The following is a 19,653-nucleotide window of genomic DNA, read 5'->3' as shown; positions in this document are numbered from 1 at the left end:
TGTCCTCGAACCGTGATCCTCCTGTCTCAGCCTCCAATGGTACTTTTTTTTTTAACTATGTTTAGGAGTCCGGCTAAGGGGCACCAAGTGTAACACGTTTGATAAATGGATAACCTACTACCTAAAAATTAGCCTGCATGAGAGTAAGAAAGGGGAGAGACGGTCTTTCTCCTCCTTTCTAGTATCAGGAGAAACATTTTATTCTAACGAGAGGACATATAGCCATAGGCGCTCCATCCTTTTTCTTTTTCTTTTTTTTTTTTTTTTTTTTTCAGTACTGGGGATGGAACCCAGGGCCATTCTACCTTCCAGCCTTGTTGTTTTTATTATTTTTTTAAATAGGGTCTCACTAAATTGCGGAATGCCTCATTAAGTAGCTGAGGCTGGCTGCGGCCATGTGATCCTCCTGTCTCAGCCTCCCAATTACTGGCGTTACAAGTTTGCACCACTATGCCGGGCTTCGCTCCACCTTTTCAAGTGTCCCCATAACATTAGTAGACGTCTGCCACTCCCCTGCCTTAGCTGGGAGGACGAGAGAGGGCAGAGCATAAACAAGATCCCAAGACAAGAGACCTGGACCTTGGCTGGTAGCCGAAATTAGCCACAAGAAGCTGCACAACTGGTTTCCTGAAAATGCACATAACTACCAAAAGCAACTCGCAAACGACGCCGATTATTAACACACTTCTCCCCCAAGCCCATTCCTACACTGAACTCTTGTGTTGGAGTTTGTTGTGAAACTCTGCCTCTGAATAAAAACTGTAGAACCAAAAGATGGTTTTTAAACATATCTTGACTGGATCGCCTTTGGCAAATAGCGGTGTGCTACACAGGGCCGGGATGTACAATGCACAGGGGGAAAACGAATAGACGGAAAACACAAAAAGGGCAGACTGCACAATAGCCAACAAAAATTGCCTGAAGGACACTCTGGGAGTCTGACCCTGAATGGCACCTCGGTGGCACATATTGGTTTCTCATGACACCATGGCGGGCGTCCTTAAAGAGTGAGCCCCGGCCTATTCTGCCTCCACTGCGGGTGGTGGGAGTCGGCCCTTTGCTGCGAAGAATGTGATCTGCTCTCCAACCGAGAGCAAAGGTGAATGTAGCTGTGCTTTCTTCTCTCCTGAATAACCTCGCCCCGGCGGCCTGCTGTAATGCCACCTTCCCGCCTCTACCTCCTCATTCTGTCCCTGTCCCTGCCAGCTCACGGGGCCTGGCTGGGCCAGACGGAGTTCATCTGAAGCACTACATCCATCTAGCAACCTGACGTCCTGGACGATGCTCTGTCTCAAGGAATCGATTGTGCACTGGCACATTCAAAGTTCTTTTTTTATTGTTGTTTTTTTCTCCTGCAAAGCTACAACCAAGTACCCTTCCCTGATGGAACAGTGCAACCGGCTAATGCTGGACCTTCCCTGGGGGGTCAGCAGGTGTGGATACTGCTCACTGACAATAATCCACTCCATCTCTTGAGTCTAGTAATATCATCAGAGAGGCAAACAGCTCTGAAAGCCCACCAACAGGTTTCTCCATCAGTGGGTGAGCGGATCTCTCCTGGGAGACACCATCAATGGCGCCCTCACATGCTAAGTGAAGAGCAGGCCTCTCTGCAGAGCCCTCTGGATTCCGCACATTAGGCCCCCGTTGCTCCCCTGGCCAGCTTATCTCTTCCTGTGGGTCTACGCTCAGCCAGGACTTCAGCCAGCTTGCTTTTAGGCAAACCAGGCATTTTCCCTTTTTTTTTTTTTTTTTTTTTTTTGGTTTTTCCCTTTTTCTTTGTTTGTTTCTTTCTTATATTGGGTCTTTCATTCCCATTCAGCTTTCTTGTACCATTTCAAAATCTCACCCATCCTTAGACACCAAATATCTTCCCCACCTGCATTAAGAAATATCCTCTTATACTCCCCACCTTCATCCCAGGAGAACACAGCCCTGGCAGCCCTGTGAGGAGGCAGCACACAGGCTTTGAATCTGACAAGCATGCATCTCAATAAGGCTGTACCACGAGAGATGCGACTCAGCTTCTTTGAGTCCCGTTGTTTTTATTTGTTTGGTTTTTGGTACTAGGGGTTGAACCAAGGGTCATTCTACCTCTGAGCTATTTTACTTTATTTATTTTATTTTATCTTGAAACCAGGTCTCACGCCGGGCGTGGTGGCGCACGCTTGTAATCCCAGAACTTGGGAGGCTGAGACAGGAGGATCGCAGTTCACAGATAGTCTCACCTACTTAGGGAGGCCCTCTGCAACTTGGTGAGACTCTGTTTCAAAATTAAAGAATAAAATAGAGGGCTGGGGGTGTAGTTCGGAAGTAGAATGTCTCTGGGTTCCATCTCTAGTAATGAAAAAGAAAGAGGAGAAAAAGGAGGAGGAGGAGGAGGAGGAGGAGGGAGAGGAGGAGGGAGAGGAGGAGGAGCCGAGTCTCACTGAATTGCTGAGGACTTTGCTAAGTTGCCAAAGCTAACCTCATCCCTGGGACCCTCCTGCCTCAGCCTCCCAAGTACTGGACTCACAGGCCTGCATCAACACCAACCTAGAGACTCAGTTTGTTTCCATCTGTAAAATTAACACAGACAACAGCTGTCAGAAATACGGTGAATGTTGTCAGCATTTGAGTGGTACTCAGTAAATAATCATTTCCTTCTTTAAATTTGATGGTGTTCCTTTTATAGTATTTACCTCCTACGTCTCATTCTGCATTGCATATATACATGCCTGAGCCACAGCATGGCTCAGCTATGACCTTACCATGGAGGCCGTCTGTGAGTACCAAGGTGACCCACACTGTCCTTTTCTGTCCTCTCTCTCTGCCTTTCTCCCTCATCATTATCACAGCTTGTTTATCCACCATTTTATACATAATATATATATATATATATGTACCTTTCAGAGGAGTGGGGGCTTTTTCTATACTGCTGACTGCTAAGTGCCTGGGAAAGAGTAGGTGTCCAGTAATGTTTGAGAAATTAAGAAAAGATTTAATAAACCCCTTAAGGTTTGTGATAACTTTCTAATGATTATAAAGCTTCGAAGCTGGAAGAAACACTAAAATCCCTTTACTGCTGGACATGGTAATGTACACTCTAATCCTAGGACTTAGGAGACTGAGACAGGAGGACCACAGAATCAAGGCCAGCCTTAGCAATTTAGCAAGATCCTCGGCAAGTTAGGGAGACCCTGTTATAATATTTTATGTTATATATTTTATTTATTTTATATATTTATATATTTATATTTTTATATATTTTTAAATAATATTTTATTTTATAAAAATAAAATAACGCTGGGGTTTTAGCTGAGAAGTAGACTGTCCCTGGGTTCAATCTCTCTCTCACACACACACACACACACACACACACACACACACACACATCTTTACTGACAGCAGAGTATCTCACACAGCCATCCTTCTTATATAAAGAGCTGCAAATTATTGCCCCAGTATCCCAAACTTTTGAATATTTCCCTCACATGGAGGCGCTGTCCCCAGTGCTTAGAACTCCCTCTTTCTGCTCTTTATTCACACCGACTCCCCTGATCCCCTGAAGCCCACAGCACGCTCTTTGGGGCCACACAGGACGGTGCCCCGCACACTTAGTCACGAGCGGGCCATCACGAGCAGCTCATTCGGCTCCTGGGTATCATCTGTTTATAATGTGAAAGTTAGCAGGGTTGGGCAAGTCTGCGAGGCAGCGCTCTGAGAAACCACGGCATGGCGTCTCCATGTGGGGCTGACTACACTGGGAGACTTAAAAAATCAAACGTAAACAAGACAAATACTCCACTCTTCCTTTCTCTGCCACACCTTCTCCAACTGATCAACAAAATTGATCATCACTTTCCTTATCTACATATTGTGACACGTCTTACAGATGTTTGTACTAAATCAATAATCATAGCACGCTGATGTCATATGGCTTCAAGCCCATGGTCCCCATCTGTGTTACACTTAAGGACAGATGTCAGGACTGGACTGACCTCGTAGCCCCAATTACTCCCTCTGGCCTTGACACAGGATAGATGGTACATGCAGATTTTGTCATTAAATAACGCAGCTGTGAGAGCTATGCCTGGCCTGGGAAGCTTCGCGCCTCTGTTACTTGTCTAGGTTATGTTTCCTGTCTGGAAATCCACTCTTAAACATCATCTTCTAGTTGATAGCTTTCCTCGCCTGCCTTTCTGTAGGTCAGTTAATATAAACTCGTGGCTCTATTGATCTTCTAACAAGTATCACATGAATCGCCTCCTAATGTCCAGTCTTCTTTGTCCCGCCTGGTTTACATCCTCATCCCCCTCACCCAGGAGTCTGTTCCTTATACATTGATTCGACAAGGCACAGAACCAGAAGATGGGACCTCTCTGCTAGCTGGGCCACTGAACACACCATGAGGCTCCTGGTAAAGCTGCAACTATCCTTTATTTAAAAAATAAGGCAACATAAATGAAAAGAAAGCACATTCCCTAGCACAATGGCCAGCAAGAACAGTTTTTAATACTAATTACCTCTAACTCCACAAATAGAATATGGAGAATTGTTCTTAGTTTCCCTAGGTGTAGTTTAACAACAAAAAACTAAAAGCAGAGTGAAGATATTTTCTGAATGCCAATTAATTTTCTAAGATGGATTTATCTTCATTGGTGTGTTTATAAACGGCATGCAAAGATAAAAAGAATTTGGGTACTGCATTATAATTTTAAATGGCACTCTCGTGGATATCATTACTAGTTCTTTTAAATCAAAATCTTAGCCTTTGTCTATGTTAAACTAAGGAGAGTTAAAAGCAAAAAAGTTATTCATTTTGATGCAGGTATTCCTTATCTATTAGATGTAGATGATTCTAGCCCCAAAAAGAGACAGATGTCACCCTGACCAGGCTTTCAACAGGACAAAAGAATTTACAGGTCTGATAGTACAAATGAAACTTGAAACTATCATAAAAGATGGAAATGCCCTCTCTGGGTGAGAAAGCAGAGTGAAAATAAGGTGAAGCAGAGGGACAGGGAGGGAGCCGCGCTCCCTGGTGGGACTGGATGCAGCAAGGCAGAGGCCTAAAGGCTGCGCTGGCAGACAGGGCCGTGGCTCAGTCTACACGTCTGTGAAATGGAGGTAAACAGGCTGCTCCTCCCATCCTCACTGTAGCAGTGGTAGGATTAATAAAGCCAGGCCAGGGATGTATTTTGAAATCTGCCGGTAAAGTATAACGGAAACAAAAAGTAAAAACTGCTATTCAGAAATATTCTTTCAAGGATTCTTGAGACCTGAACATATTTCTCTCGAGGCCCAAAGCTTTGTCCATATCTATAGAATTTCTAAAGGCCTCTGCTCTGCGGCACAAAAAAACAAACAAGTCGCTGTTTGATCTGGAGAACAGAATAAGACCTCGCACCTCTGCTGACAGCCCTGGGTGCTGTTTCCGATGCCGTGTGATAGAAACTGAAAAGGCAGGAGCCTCTGCAGACCAACATCACAGAAACTCGAGGAAGGAGAGGGTGCCACATTAAAACACGCCACTCTTGAATTCGGACTTTGATTTCTGACTTCTCATTGCTATCCTGGGAAAGCATTTTGCCTATTCTCTCTCTTTGATACGGGAAGGGAACAGGGCCCGAGTTGGGAGTTCTGGTTTATCAGCCAAGTCCGGTATACAAGGCAGGTCTTAGGAGCTTCAAGCCTGTACACCTTCATCTTTCAAGCAGGCATATGTAAAGTTAGGTGCTGCGCTACATGTCTGTACTTGGAAGGATCGTGGGTTCCAGCCCAGACTCAGCAATTTAGCAAGACCATGTTTGGAACTAAAAAGTAAAAAGGGCTGGGGGTGCAGCTTGGAGGTAGAAGAACCCTGGATTCAAAGCCAATACCAAGAGAACAAGACAGAGACATATGTAATTCTTATATCAAAGGCTGATTTAAAAAATGTCAAAAAATATAAAGGCACTACAAAGTGTAAGCATTCAGTGTAAGAGGCCATTAGAAGGTTGACAGTCCTATTATCCTCTAATTTCAGGAAAATCAGTTACCGTGTGGGGAAAACTGAGCAATATATAAAGATTCAGAGTGGAAGGGGGTCTGAGTGAAGATGAAAACTCAGGTCTCTCAATATGAATAATGAAGACCACACCTCCAAATGCGCCCATTGAATACTGCCATATCTTTACAGACTTTGTTAGGTAAGTATAATAGATAAGCTCAGAGCTCTGTAATCCGAAGAAAAGGCCAAAATGAACACCTCAGCCATTCCATTATGTACCAAAAAAAAAAAAGATACGCAAACAGGTGCCAACCCTGGAAATGAACAGACAAACGACTCAGGACGTGTAGTAAGGACAGCAGGTCACGCAGTCACGCTGACTCACAGCGAGAGAGACGCCGTCTGCAGCCGCAGCAGAGGCCACCTCAGGCTGAAGGAGCAATGATTAAGACAACTGAAGAACAGCCGAGACCAAGATTCAGAGATGCTCCTGGCGGTGGCCGTGTATTCATAGCACAGTAATCGAATCGTTGAAAATGACCGCTTTCTATGCCAAGAATATTTTTTCTGTAGCTGTGGAAACACAACGCAGTTGTGCGCTTATGTGTTAAGCCCTCTGTGTAGAAAGCAGACCAATAAGCCCACAGACATAGGATGCAGGAATTGATGGTGGGAAGGGTAGAAAGTCCTTCTGCTTGTAACCCACCACTGGTTCCGCTAGAGCCCAACGTGACATCATGATGTGTCCATGCACGGCAGCTTTCTCAGAGGGAAAAAGAATCACAGCCCTAAGAAATACACGGCATGTATTTATCACCCAGTACTGCAAACTGTGATTGGCTGAGCATCCTGGTAAAGATTTTGGAGCAAGTCTGTGCTATTACGGAGATTAGAACCTGTTCTCCTGCCTCCCTCTGCGATGTCTGTCACTGAAGCACACTCCACACCACACTGAAACATCGATGAAAGTGTGCCCACAGAATAATGTCAAGTGGGGAAAAAGAAATAACAGGGATGGAAAACTTCACATTCAATATTATTCCGCGTTATGTAAAATACATATGTTTATAAAATTGGACTTGGAGGAAGCCAATATTAGCAGCAGTAACATCTGGGTTGTGGAATACAGATACATGATGATTTGAGTTTTTTATTTTTTTATCCCACTCTGTATTTTCCATGTTCTAAATTATGAGCAATCATATTTTGGGGAGAAAAATAAAACAAAGTGTAAAATTCATTAACAGTATTTTATACATTATAAAGATGTGAACATATTAGTCAAAAATACTTTTGAATTTCTGTGCTAAATATGATCATTGCTAGCAAAGAAAATAATATATTTCTACTATATTCTTTTTTTATTCTTAGTTGAAAATGTAACCTCATATATGACCACAGGTGAGCTTGCCAGTGGGCTTTGACTACATCCATAACTACTCCAGGCATGTTCCATTCTTCGAAAATTACCACATTTGTGGAAGAGAATCAGTCTTTTCAACAAATGGTGCTGGGGAAACTGGATATCTACCAGCAAAAGAATCAAGTGGCCTCCTGCCTTACACCATGACATAAGTTAAATCAAAATGGACCAAAGATCTAAATGTAGGAGCCAAAATTGTAAACCTCTTGGAAGAAAAGCATCATGACACTGGATTTGGCAATATTTTAGACCTGGCACCAAAAGCCCAGTCAACAAAAGAAAAAACAAATTTGGACTACATCGAAGTTTAGAACCTTTTACCATCAAAAAACACTATTGACAGTGAAAAGACAACCCACAGAATAGGAGAGAATATTTGTAAATATGATAAGGTAGAAGTAGCCGGATACAAAAGAGCTAGCACAGCCTAACAAGGATAACAAAATAACTCAACTAAAAAAACTGACAAAGGCCTTAAATAGACATTTCTCCCAAGACATAAAAATGCCCACTGAGCAAATCAAAGAATGGTCAGATCACTAGTCATTAGAGAAATGCAGATCACAACTACATGAGATATCGTTAGATCCAGTGTGAAAGGGAGAGAGAAAGAAAGAAAGAAGACAAAGAAGAAGAACAAGGAAAGAAAAGAAAGAGAGAGAGAGAAAGAAAGAAAGAAGACAAAGAAGAACAAGGAAAGAAAAAAGAAAGAAAGAAAGAAAAAGAAAGAGGAAGAGGAGGAGGAGGAGAAGAAAGAAAGAAAGAAAGAAGAAAGAAAAAAGAAAGAAAAGGAAGAAGAGGAGGAGGAGGAGGAAGAGGAGGAGGAGGAGGAAGATGAATGGAAGGAAGGAAGGATGGATGGATGAGTCCTGGCAAGGATATTAGAAAAACTGGAGCTGGAACTCTTGCACATTGTCGGTGGGAATGTAAGGTCATACTCTATGGAAAAGAGTATGGCGGCTCCTAAAAGTAGAATTACCATAGTGTCAGAAGTGAATTTGCTTTCAATTTCCTACAGATTTGAAAGCAGGGATTTCAACAGAAATGCGTACATTCATGTTGATTGCAGTATTATTTGCCAGAGCCAAAAGTTGGAAGCGACCCAACTGTCCATGGGCAACGATGAGTAAGCATAGTGTGATATGTGCATATGAGAAAATATTAGTAAGCCCTCGAGAAGGAAGGAAGCTCTGGCACGTACTACAACATCAACAAAACTTGAAAACATCATGCTAGCTAAGGGGAATAAATCAGTAACTAAAGGTAAATACTGTATGATTTTATTTATGAAGTACCTAAAAGAGTCAATTCATAGAGACAGAAAGTGGAATTGCGGTTGCCAGGGGCTAGAGCGAGGAGGCACTTGCTGTTTAATGGGCATAGGTTCAGTTTTGCAAGATGGAAAAAGTTCTGGCGATGTGTGGTGGTGATGGTTGTATGCCAATGTGAATATCCTTAATGCCCTAACTGTACACTCAAAAATGGTTACAGTGGTAAGTTTTGTAGTATGCATATTTTACTACTATTTAAAAATAATTATCATGTGTTCCTACCTTGTATATCTTTACTTCATAAAACTGAAAAGGCCCCACCCAACCTCCAGCTTTGGAAACTCAACCTTATCTTCAAGAACTCTGATTAAATATTTTCTTTCCTTATTGAAGTTTCTTAACCCAATGCAATGTCACCCTCATCCACGCCCTAATTATGGTCCAGAATTTAATCAAGCACCATATAAAACATTGTAATATATAAAATGCACTCAAATATATTACAAAATCTATCTTAAGACATGAGATTAAATTGCAAAAAGTTGTGCAAACTGTCAAGGTTGAAAACAATAGTGTGAGCTAATCATCCAGTACAATTTCCAGTTTTAAACGATGCTGCCCAAAGACTACTAGATCTAACGTTTCTGCATTAAGTATACATCACCTTGAGTTAATTGCTAATTAGAAGCTTCTTTTGTGTGCTTTTATGAGGCTATATTTTTAAGAACAGGGACTGAATCCTAAACATTTTTATAACCCCAGCTACCCCAAATATGTGTTCAATCACTCATCATGGAATTAATGGACTGATAATCTGTGGGTGATCTGTATAATAACAGGACCAAATACACATCCATATTCTAGAACTGAAAGATGGTTTGCTCAGCATCCTACTAACGGCCTCTGGCGGAGTGAGCCCCAGGTGCTGTGGCAGCCTCAACTCCTGTGCCATTTACCAGCCCTGTTATTTGTGACAGTGGTTCTCAGTAGTGTGATAAGGGTTATCGCTGCCTTCTCACTCACCTGTGTGTGCAAAATAGCTCATCCTGTTTCCCTTTGAGAAGGCTAACCAAACCAGTACTTTGCATGGCTGGCTCGATTGCAGATCAGGGTCTGCGCCTCAATGATTCATCCACACTTCTTGCCCGGTGATCTGGTTCTAACCCACTTCATTTTATTGCAGCTGATCTCTGAATTCGACTCAAGTAGTACACCTGGCTCTGTGCTTTTCTACTTATTTTATGTATATGAGGATCATTTGCGAATGTGTAATATTAGCAACGTGCTATGTTTACTAATACTATCACCAGCAGCTTGTAAACATATTCATTTCAGGTTCAGTTATTTTACTAGTCTCCAAATATTGCCAGTCCTGATCATTAACCAGCACCCCCTTGATCCTCTACTTTCAAAGATTATACTCGAATTGATCTGAAATGCTTTTGACAAAAGCAGAGAAGATGTTAGATCACAGTACCAAATACATATCGTTTCAACGACCAGCTTTGGTGATATTCGACAGTTACGGAAACGGGCGTCCCCAATTATTCTCATAACACAGTCAAACCTTCCGCCCAGCAGAGGCAACCCCCTCATTTGGTACTAGAGATCTGGGGGTGCGACCAGGTAGGTGAGATACTGGGTCTTCTTAGGAACCCTGCAGGGCTCATAGCTCCCTGACAAGTGTCTGCTCCTGAGTACAAGACTTTCATTACCTTAAAGAATGATGGAATGATACGGTGTGGATCCAAAATTGTGGGAACCCACTGTGAGGCCAGGACACGCAGCTTCTCCACACGATCTGAATCTTCCACAGGCTTTTTCTTGAAGCTCAACTCCCTATTATTATCCATGAACTATGAGTGGGCAGGAGCATGGGAAGTAGGAAGGTGAGCTGGCACCAGGAGACAGTTCTCAAGCCCTGGGGCAGGACACCCCAGGGGCTGCTCACTCAGCCTTTTCCACGGAATCTCAACAGCTCTAAGGTAATCGTTCTCTGGGTTTGTATCAGCTTGTTCCTTCACATGGAGCCAAGGTCGACACCGCACACCAAGGAAGGCTAATCTTGGCTTTAGGAAGTAACAAAGGTCTTTTCTTGTTTCTTAGCCTAAAATGACTGGAAACTCAAGATGATTGGGGGGAAACGTGCTTTAAACAATTTGTAGTTATTTTGCTTGATATTTCCCTGGAAGCAATAAATAACTGTGCTCCCTGCTGCTGGCGTTTTATGGATCTCTGTTTGTCGTAACTACGTATTATGTTCCATACAAGACGGAGTCTTTGAGCTTTCTCTTTGTGTTTCTGTTCTACCATTTAACACTGCGAGGAGCAATACCAATGAACCTCCAGAATGAAGGAACCACAGAACCTGCTGCTAAATGCCACCACCTGAATGCTGAACGTCCCTATTAGAAATACATGAATGCCGATTTGGGTTCTTTAGTGTAAATTAACGTGCTGAGGGTGGGAGAAATAAGCAGGAGGCCCTGCGTTAACTACCTCTCCCTGCTAATGATGGCTCTTGCCACTAAGAACATCAAAACAAGAGGAAACTCTTATCCATGGGGCATACCTACCCTCTGGCCACAAGCGGCCCACTATATCCTGAACACTGAAGAGGAGTCGTGCGAGAAGTTCTGTGAACACAGCCTACGCTCGTGGGCTTGTCGTCATTGTGACCAAAATACCAGACAAGACCAACTCAGCAGAGGAAAGGAAACTTGGCTTGTGGGTTCAGAGGCTTCAACCCATGGTCGGCTACCTCCATTCCTGTGGGCTTGAGCTGAAGCAGAGCATTATGGTGAGAGAGTGTGGTGCAGGAGAGCTGTTCAGCTCATGACAGCCAGAGAGAAAGAGTCCAGGAGAAGAGAGACCCTTCTGGGACCCCCCCAGTGACCAGTTTCCTCCAACTAAGTCCCACCACCCACCCAGTAACCCATCCAGCCATCAGCTGATAAGCCCACCCATCCATCAGTCAATCAACCCTTCACCAGATGAATTAATCCACTAAAGGTTAATTTTGGGACTTTCCAATCACATAACAAAAGTCCTATTCCTAAGCGCATGTGACTTTGAGAAATATTTCAGATCCAAACCGAAACAACGCCCCATCTCTTTGGATCTCATTGAGGTATCATCTCGTTCATTTTTCTACGAGAAGGGGAGGAATCTGGGATTGTTGTCCCCTGGTTACCATAGTAACATGAGTTTCAGCTGACCAGGACCACTGATTCTCAGATAATGGGACCTGCGACATGGAATTTGCCTTATCTGTCCCCAAAGCCTGTACTCCCAATTCATAATGATAACAATTAGACTAGAACACGCATATCCAAAGAGCTTTAATTTCCTTCATTCATTTGATCCTTAGAAAACAAGAGATGAGACAGTAATTATCTTCCTCATTTCAACCACAAAATGGATCACTGATAATGTAAAACTCCTTTGGTATTTCCATTTTCCCTTTCTGGAAATCAGGGTTTCACAAAGCTCCAACTATTCACTGGGCCCGTGTTCATCCAAAGCACTAAGAATAAATTGCAAAATACTTTTCAAATGCAGAGGCGCTCTGCTGTTGCTTTGCATTCCGCAACCTCTCTCCTTTCCATCCATGAATTACATTTAAATGAATTATGGCAAATGAGGCAGAGCTGCCATGGCCCGAACCCAGGGAGCGTGAACGACTGTGCCGCCCAAGGAATAAAGTGATCGCAGCCACCAGCAGGCGCGAGACACCCTGCGCCGTCATCCACACTGGCGGCCCAAGTGTTGACGGGGAAACCCTCTGCCCGGAAGACGGCCCCTCATCTCAAGACAAGGGCGGCCCAGAAGTAGCCCTAGAGGTGGCTCTGCCAAGAATCTACTGCAGTGAGGAGCGGGGGGAGTGCAGCGCTGACATCCTCTTTGCCATGTGAACCAGGGAATCCAGCTGTAAAGACAAGTAAATTTGATTCGGGGTTGAAATGTTCTCCAGCTGGAAGCTCCAGGGCTCTGCGAGCGCTTTTGTATTAATAGTAGTTTATAGAGGGCGTCTAGGAACTTAGGAAATTTAAGGTGTCATTTAGAACATAATGTTATAAAGAATGCCCTGGAGTTAAAAGTGATATAAAAATAGGAGATGCGGTCCACGTAAGGGTCATTAGGATGATTATTTTATCGCTTCGCATCCAAAATTTTGAAATGAAATATGGTCTTTCCTCCCTTCTTCTGCAATAAATCATTCACAGAAAGTAAGTGGTTTCACAAATAAATGACTGTATCTATGACTACTCTCCCCAAATCAATAATACATCTATTGATAATTCTGCATTCAAAGGTTCATTTCACCTTAGTATTGACATTCTGTCTCCCCTGCCATTTCATTAGATTTAAAATTTTTCATTTTTAGTAATGAACTGTAAGAAAGTTGCTATGTTAGAAAGTGGCCCGGTTTCAGAGCTGGGCAGTACAATTCAATACATCATTTTCCACTAATTACCACAGTCAGGAGTTTGTCCAGTGTATGCTCAGCAAAACAGAAGTTAGAGTCTTTGGCTTTATTTTCTAAGGCAAGAATTCCAGCCTGCTCCTTAAATGGAGCAATATATAACAACATAACTTCCCATGAGCCTTCAGACAAGGCTTTTAACTTTGTTCAACAAATCCTTGTGCGTGACTCCAGCGTGACATTGGGTGGGGCGCCTGGGACTCAAGAACTAAAACGTAGCGTTGTCCTTGAGAAATCAGCAGTCTAACATGAAGAGAAGCAGGAAACCGCAAGTTAAAGTAGTAGGCGCTGGTGTCTGAGCCCGTGAACCAGCAAAGGTAGCAGAGAACAAGGGTGTTAACCCAGTGGGCTAATTGAAGGAACGCTGCATCTAACATTTAAGCTAAGTGCTAAGGCTTCTTAACCTTGAGATTTTACAGCAGAATGCAAAATATAAATGTGCATAAACAATTCTATCACACCACCACACAATGTAATAATTTAGCCAGCCCCAGCATGGAGGGCCCTACAGACACCAACCACAGCATGTATGCTCCAGGGAAGATCTATATGGAAACGCCCTGATAGGGATAACCCAAAGTCGAGTCACTACGGAGCCACTGCGTGGACTCGAAAGAGAATGACACAACTTAATATGTAAGTCTTTTTCTCTACCTGTATTCATCCTGAGATGCCGTAAAAATTGTTTCAATAATTTCAGATGCCTCTAGAAGCAGGATGACAAAAGCAGGGTTATACTGCCATCTGCTGGCAGCACAGACCTGGCTCGACTTGCAGAAACCTTACACAGGTAGGAGGGGGGAGATGTTTATCATTAGCTCTTTTATTAGCAAGAATACATTTAAAACTCATTTCCAATAAAATGAGTTTTCTGAAACTCGTTTGTGTCTTATTCTAATCAGATACGGAAATGTTAATGATATTTTCTTAGTAACTATTTCTAAAATAGTAACCCCAGAACTCGAATTTTTCATTCACATCTCTTGAATTTTTTATGTACGCCTTATTATTTCCAGCACAATTTAATACGACGCACTATAGGGAGAAGCATGCATTTGCCATCAGATTTGCAATTACCTAAAACACGATATTGTTTGCACTTGAACATACGGCGATGTGTTTCCTACATTGACAAACTCTGTAAACGTCTCTTCTTTGTCTTGGTTTGACAACAGGTTTTACCGCACTAAACCCACATACTGTGTGCTTCTCTAACTTTCCCCGAGGCCTTTTTTGAACTATAAAACCATTTATGGCAAAAAAAATTAAGCAAACCAATTGTTCCATTACTTGCTAGTTTCCATTATGCACCAAAACATCCATTCAGCATTTTTTATCTGCTAATGTAACACAAACTCATCTACTCAATAAGATTTATTACTTGTTTTTTTTCACGTGTTCACAAGACATTGTTGTACGTTTTGCAGTAGGTCTTTATTATCTAGTAATGATGGCTTGCAAATTAAATTAGCTTTTAATGGCATAGTTAAATTCTAATTTATGTTTTGTAGCTTTGTTTAATTCATTTAGTTATAATGTAATCGCTTTCTTGCTATTTTCTTACATTACACAGAAAGAACAAAAGAACGGGGTCTCATCTTATCTCGTTCAGTTGTTTTGGCTTTATTAAATCCTGTCACTAATTGCATTTCCCCCAAAGAAACTTTCAAAACAATTGCAGGCCCAACCTTTGGGCAAAACTATCTGGTTGCTCAGCATTGTGGAGAAGGAAGTTGAATCACACTATTACCGCAACTCTGAGGGTTGGTTAGACATTGCACTTTCTCTGCTCATTATAACCCTACTGTGCTGGGTAACAGACTGGGCAATTATTCTTTTACAATAAATTCCTTTCCTGTGAGCTCTCTTTCTTTCCTGAACATTCAGGAAAACTCAAACCAAAAGTGATCATTAGCTGCACAGAAAGTAATCTTTTATAATGTCGACTTGCATTTTCTTCCCGCTCAATCGACAGGACTTTCATAGACCTGGCTGCAATAACCTTTTGTATTACCTTTTCATTGGGGTGCATACCGCAAAAGCAAAAGCCCTTAGCAAGTTTCACAGCTCCAAATCAGAAACTGGATTATGGGGTCACATACGGATAATTGATACTATTTAGGATTTCTGGAGCAGAGCTGACCCTTCCCTGGTGTTGGTAGTTTTCTTGGGATGACTGGAACACACAGGTGATATTTTAATGAGGACTGTCTGCGTCTCAGACTAGGATCCCGTCTAAACCAGGACAACCTTTCTTCCCGAGAGTCTCATATACTAGATAAGTCTCCCATGACAATTTCAAGATGTGCGTATTTTTCTGAATGTGGTCCCTCTGCACACAACACGCAGATGCCCCAGGTAAGCTGGTCACAGACATTTGGTTTCGGCCATTTGCACGGATTCCAGCCCTTGCTCTGACCACATCCTTAAATTCTTGATCTTGGCCACCAAAAGAGTAGTCTAATCATTTTATTTTCCTGGAAGAGCAACTCATCACACCAGTCCTACGGATCAGGAATCAGGCAGTGCTAAGAAAGAAGATCCCCATGTATTTCTTACAAAGATAAAACAAGAATATATGTGCTGTTGGCATGAGAAGGAGATTGGGTTTTCTGTATATATCTTCTTTTGACTGTTTTGATAATTTTTCTCTCTGCACATTTTGCTAAAAAAACAAATAATGTGGGTAAACATATAACACTACTCTGACTTTGGTGACTCTGTAACACTACTCTGCTTAATATTGTGGTCATTAAAATGAGAAAAATAACTTAAGTTAGGACATCATGGATCCTTTTACACGAAAACATATGTCTCTAAAAAACTCATGAAGAATACAAGTGACCTTGATGTTAATCCCCTTTTTTCTCTGTCGAAACTATATAGCCTTTGGGGTCTTCTGGTCCCAGATTTGCTATTGACAAAGACAAGCCAAACATTCACAGAGCAGATCTGAAAGTACAAATGGGTCCTTTAGGTTACTTATGCAGGAGCCACATCTGCACTAAACTGAACTTAGGAAGAAGGATGTTTGTAGAAAGAGACTCATGCCTGGAAGCTCACCCTGACTCTCAGCTACTCACACACTCCCATCCACTGCCTGGGAGAAGTGTCCACCTCAGCTAGAGAACCCAGGTGTCACAAGACGCTCCTTACACTCTGCCTCGTCCTCCATTAACGCTTCCCTCTTCTTTTCTTAACACGATGGTTCACTCTGACAACAGTAGACTTCCAGAGCTTTCAAAATGAGCCATATTGAGACATGCACCAAAAGAGCACTGCATAGATTGTGAGGATAATCCCTTTAAACATAAAACTCTTTATTTCTACCGCCTGTGACCTGTGACTCAGTTGACATATAAGCTATCTCCACATCCAAACACCAGTGCCTCCCTATGTCCTGCCAAATATACACCAGCCACTAGAGCCCCAGACAACCGGAGAGGGTTCTGCCAGCTAGAGCTCTCTCTCCTGCAGTTTCCATGTCTCACTGTATCCCCCCAAAACTATAATCTTGAAGTATTAACCCTCGGTACCTTAGAATGTGGGTTGATTTGAAAACAGGTTATTGCAGCGTCTGTCCTCTGTGATATGAGGCCAGATGCCAGCCTCCATGATGTGAGTGACTTCCAGCCACCATAACAGGGAGCAACTTCCATGATGTGAAAACAGCTCAGTCCGCCATGATGTGAGGGCAGCTTCTGTCCGCCATGATGTGAGAGCAGGTTCCAACCTCTACAATGTGGGAGCAGTTTCTAGCCCCCATCTTTCTTGTAAGATCTACTCCCATTCTCCATGATGTAAGATACGCTTTTGTGTCTCTCGTGATGTGGAAGCAACTTCTGACCTCCATGATATAGGCTATAAACATTATTTCTAAATTTTACCGTGGATGCTGTTTTACACACTATCTTTTACGTAGCTTTTAGGGAACCTGTGTAAGTATTCAAAGCTTTAGTAAAACAGAGAGAGATCTGAACGTAGACTGCAGAGCCCAGGCCTGCACCCCACATCTGAGCCACATGGTCACATTGTGACTGCTGGTCCTCCTGTCCACCCGAGAAAGTGACAACAGTTCCTTTATGTGAAACTGTGGTCACTGTCAACCTGGGGAATCTAGACAATATGTGAAGATGTGCGTAGAAGATCAGAGTGTGAGTATTAAAAATAAATGGAACAGCAGGGATCGCTGAAGAGATGCCTTCCGGAACCAGGTCCCACGCCCCAAGAAGGCAAATCCAGCACTCACACTTACTCAGCTCCTACAGCAAGTATTTGCCCCTTCAGTTCTCTCTGCATCCCCTTCTTAAGCATTTGATCTAGCTTCCACCCAATCGTGTTTTTTAAGGCTGTAACTCCTCAGCTGAGTAGTCACCGTGGTGTGTCAAACATCATCTCTTGGTGAAATCTGACATGGTAACTGTTGGCGGGTTTGGGAGGTACTAGGGATGGAACCTAGGGGCATTCTACCTCCAAACTACAACTCCAGCCCAATTTTTTTCTTTGAAACAGCATCTCATTAAGTTTCAAAGGGCCTCACTAAGTAGCTGGGGCTGTCTGCGAACCATGATCCTTCTATCTCAGCCTCCCAAATGCTGGGATTACGTGAGCCACCACGCCTGGCTCTAACATGGTACCTTCTCACATGTCTGGATTTCTACAAATCAGGCTTCTTTCTGCCCTTTAGCAGATGGTCCCCATCACCTCCTTTCCTCTCAGATTCTTCTCCACTTAACCACCAAAGTTGGATAAGAGAGAAGGGAATTACAGTCAAGCCAGAGAACAAGACTCATAATTACCCTCCAGTGTAAAATAAAATACAAGTTTATATGCCCAAGAGCTTTGGAGAAAGGTGAGAATTTGGCATTACAAGGGGGGTAAAGACAGATGGGAACCCAGATATACATTAGTTAATTAACTGAAAACAAAATTGTCATTGTTTTCTTCCTTGATCAAATTCTAACTAAGTCTTGGAACATGAGAATATGTCTAGCTTTATTGCCCGTATTTCTTATTTTTAAAATAAGATCAATCAAACTGGGCGTGGTTGTGCACACTTGTAATTTCAATCCTTGGGAAGCTGAGACAGGAGGATCTGGGTTCGAGGCCACCCTCAGCTTCTTAGAGAGGCCCTCTGCAACTTAGTGAGATTCTGTTTCAAAATAAAGAATAAAGAAAATCGGGCTGGGGGTGTAGCTCAGAGGTAAAATGCCCCTGGGTTCAATCCCCAGTACCAAAAACCAATACTAATAATAATGCCAACCAGAGAATAAGATATAAGACGATACAGTATTGTACCAAGAGCCTGAGTTTAAAAAAATAACTAAAAACCAGCAGAGTTAAGATTTGAACCCTATCGGTGTGACCCTAAAGTCTTCACTTATACCCAGGACCGTGTCACCTCCTAATATGACTTGTCTCTGACAGTGTAAGAAAGGGAAAGAAAATCTTATCTACAACTTTTTCTTTTTATTAAAACCATTAATCAATTAAATTAATTTAAAAATCAATTAAAATGAAATAGCAACAAAAGATAACAGCTCTTTCATTTGTGGCCTGTAATCTTAGTACTCGGGAAGCTGAGACAAGAGGATCACGTCTCAACAACTTAGTGAGACCCTGTTTCAAAATAAAAAATAAATAGGACTGGGAGTACAGTTTGGAGGTAGAATGACCCTGGGTTCAATTTCTAATACCAAAAATAAAAATAAAAAATGTTTTAAAATAATAACTCTTTTCTATTTTAAATCATATCTACCATGTTAGCAAAATCCAACTTGAAGAGGAAAGATTTAATTTAAGAAAAGTGGGTAGAGCCGGGCGTGGTGGCGCACGCTTGTAATCCCCGCGCTTGGGAGGCTGAGACAGGAGGATCGCACGGGTTCGAAGCCAGCCTCAGCTACTTAGTGAGGCTTTCAGCAACTTAGCGAGACCCTGTTTCCAAATAAAATATATATATATATTTTTTTAAAGGTCTGGGAGTATAGCCCGGAGGTAGAAAGCCTCTGGGTTCCACCCCAAGTACCACAAAAAAAAAAAAAGTGGGTAAAATAGTGAAACAATGTCCTGAATTTAAGTTATACCACAACTATTTGCCTATGATAATTTCACTTGCATTACTAGTTTAAAAAGCTGATCCATGCCAGGCATGGTGTGCAGGCTTGTAATCCCTGCGCTTGGGAGGCGGAGACAGGAGGATCGTGCTGGCTTAAGAGACCCTGTTTTCAAACAAAAATATAAAATAGGTCTGGGAGTGTAGCCCAGAGGTAGAAGGGTTTCCAGGAACCCCAATACCAACAACAACAAAAAAAAGCGAGTCCAAAAAGTGATTATATTCAACAAGAATAACCATTGATAAGCCGGTAATCTGTGGCTAATTCCTATAGGTTTTCATTTATCCCAATTTGCCTAAACAATCAGTTTTATTTTGTGTTGTATATACATTTGATTGTATGTAATTAAGAATACATGAGTTTAATTTTTCTATTATATCTAATATTTT

This window comes from Muscardinus avellanarius, assembly GCF_963383645.1.
Source record: "Muscardinus avellanarius genome assembly, chromosome: 6".
In the NCBI taxonomy this organism is placed as follows: domain Eukaryota; kingdom Metazoa; phylum Chordata; class Mammalia; order Rodentia; family Gliridae; genus Muscardinus; species Muscardinus avellanarius.
The sequence above is the reverse complement of the archived record's forward strand: the minus strand, read 5'-3'. Positions refer to the sequence as shown.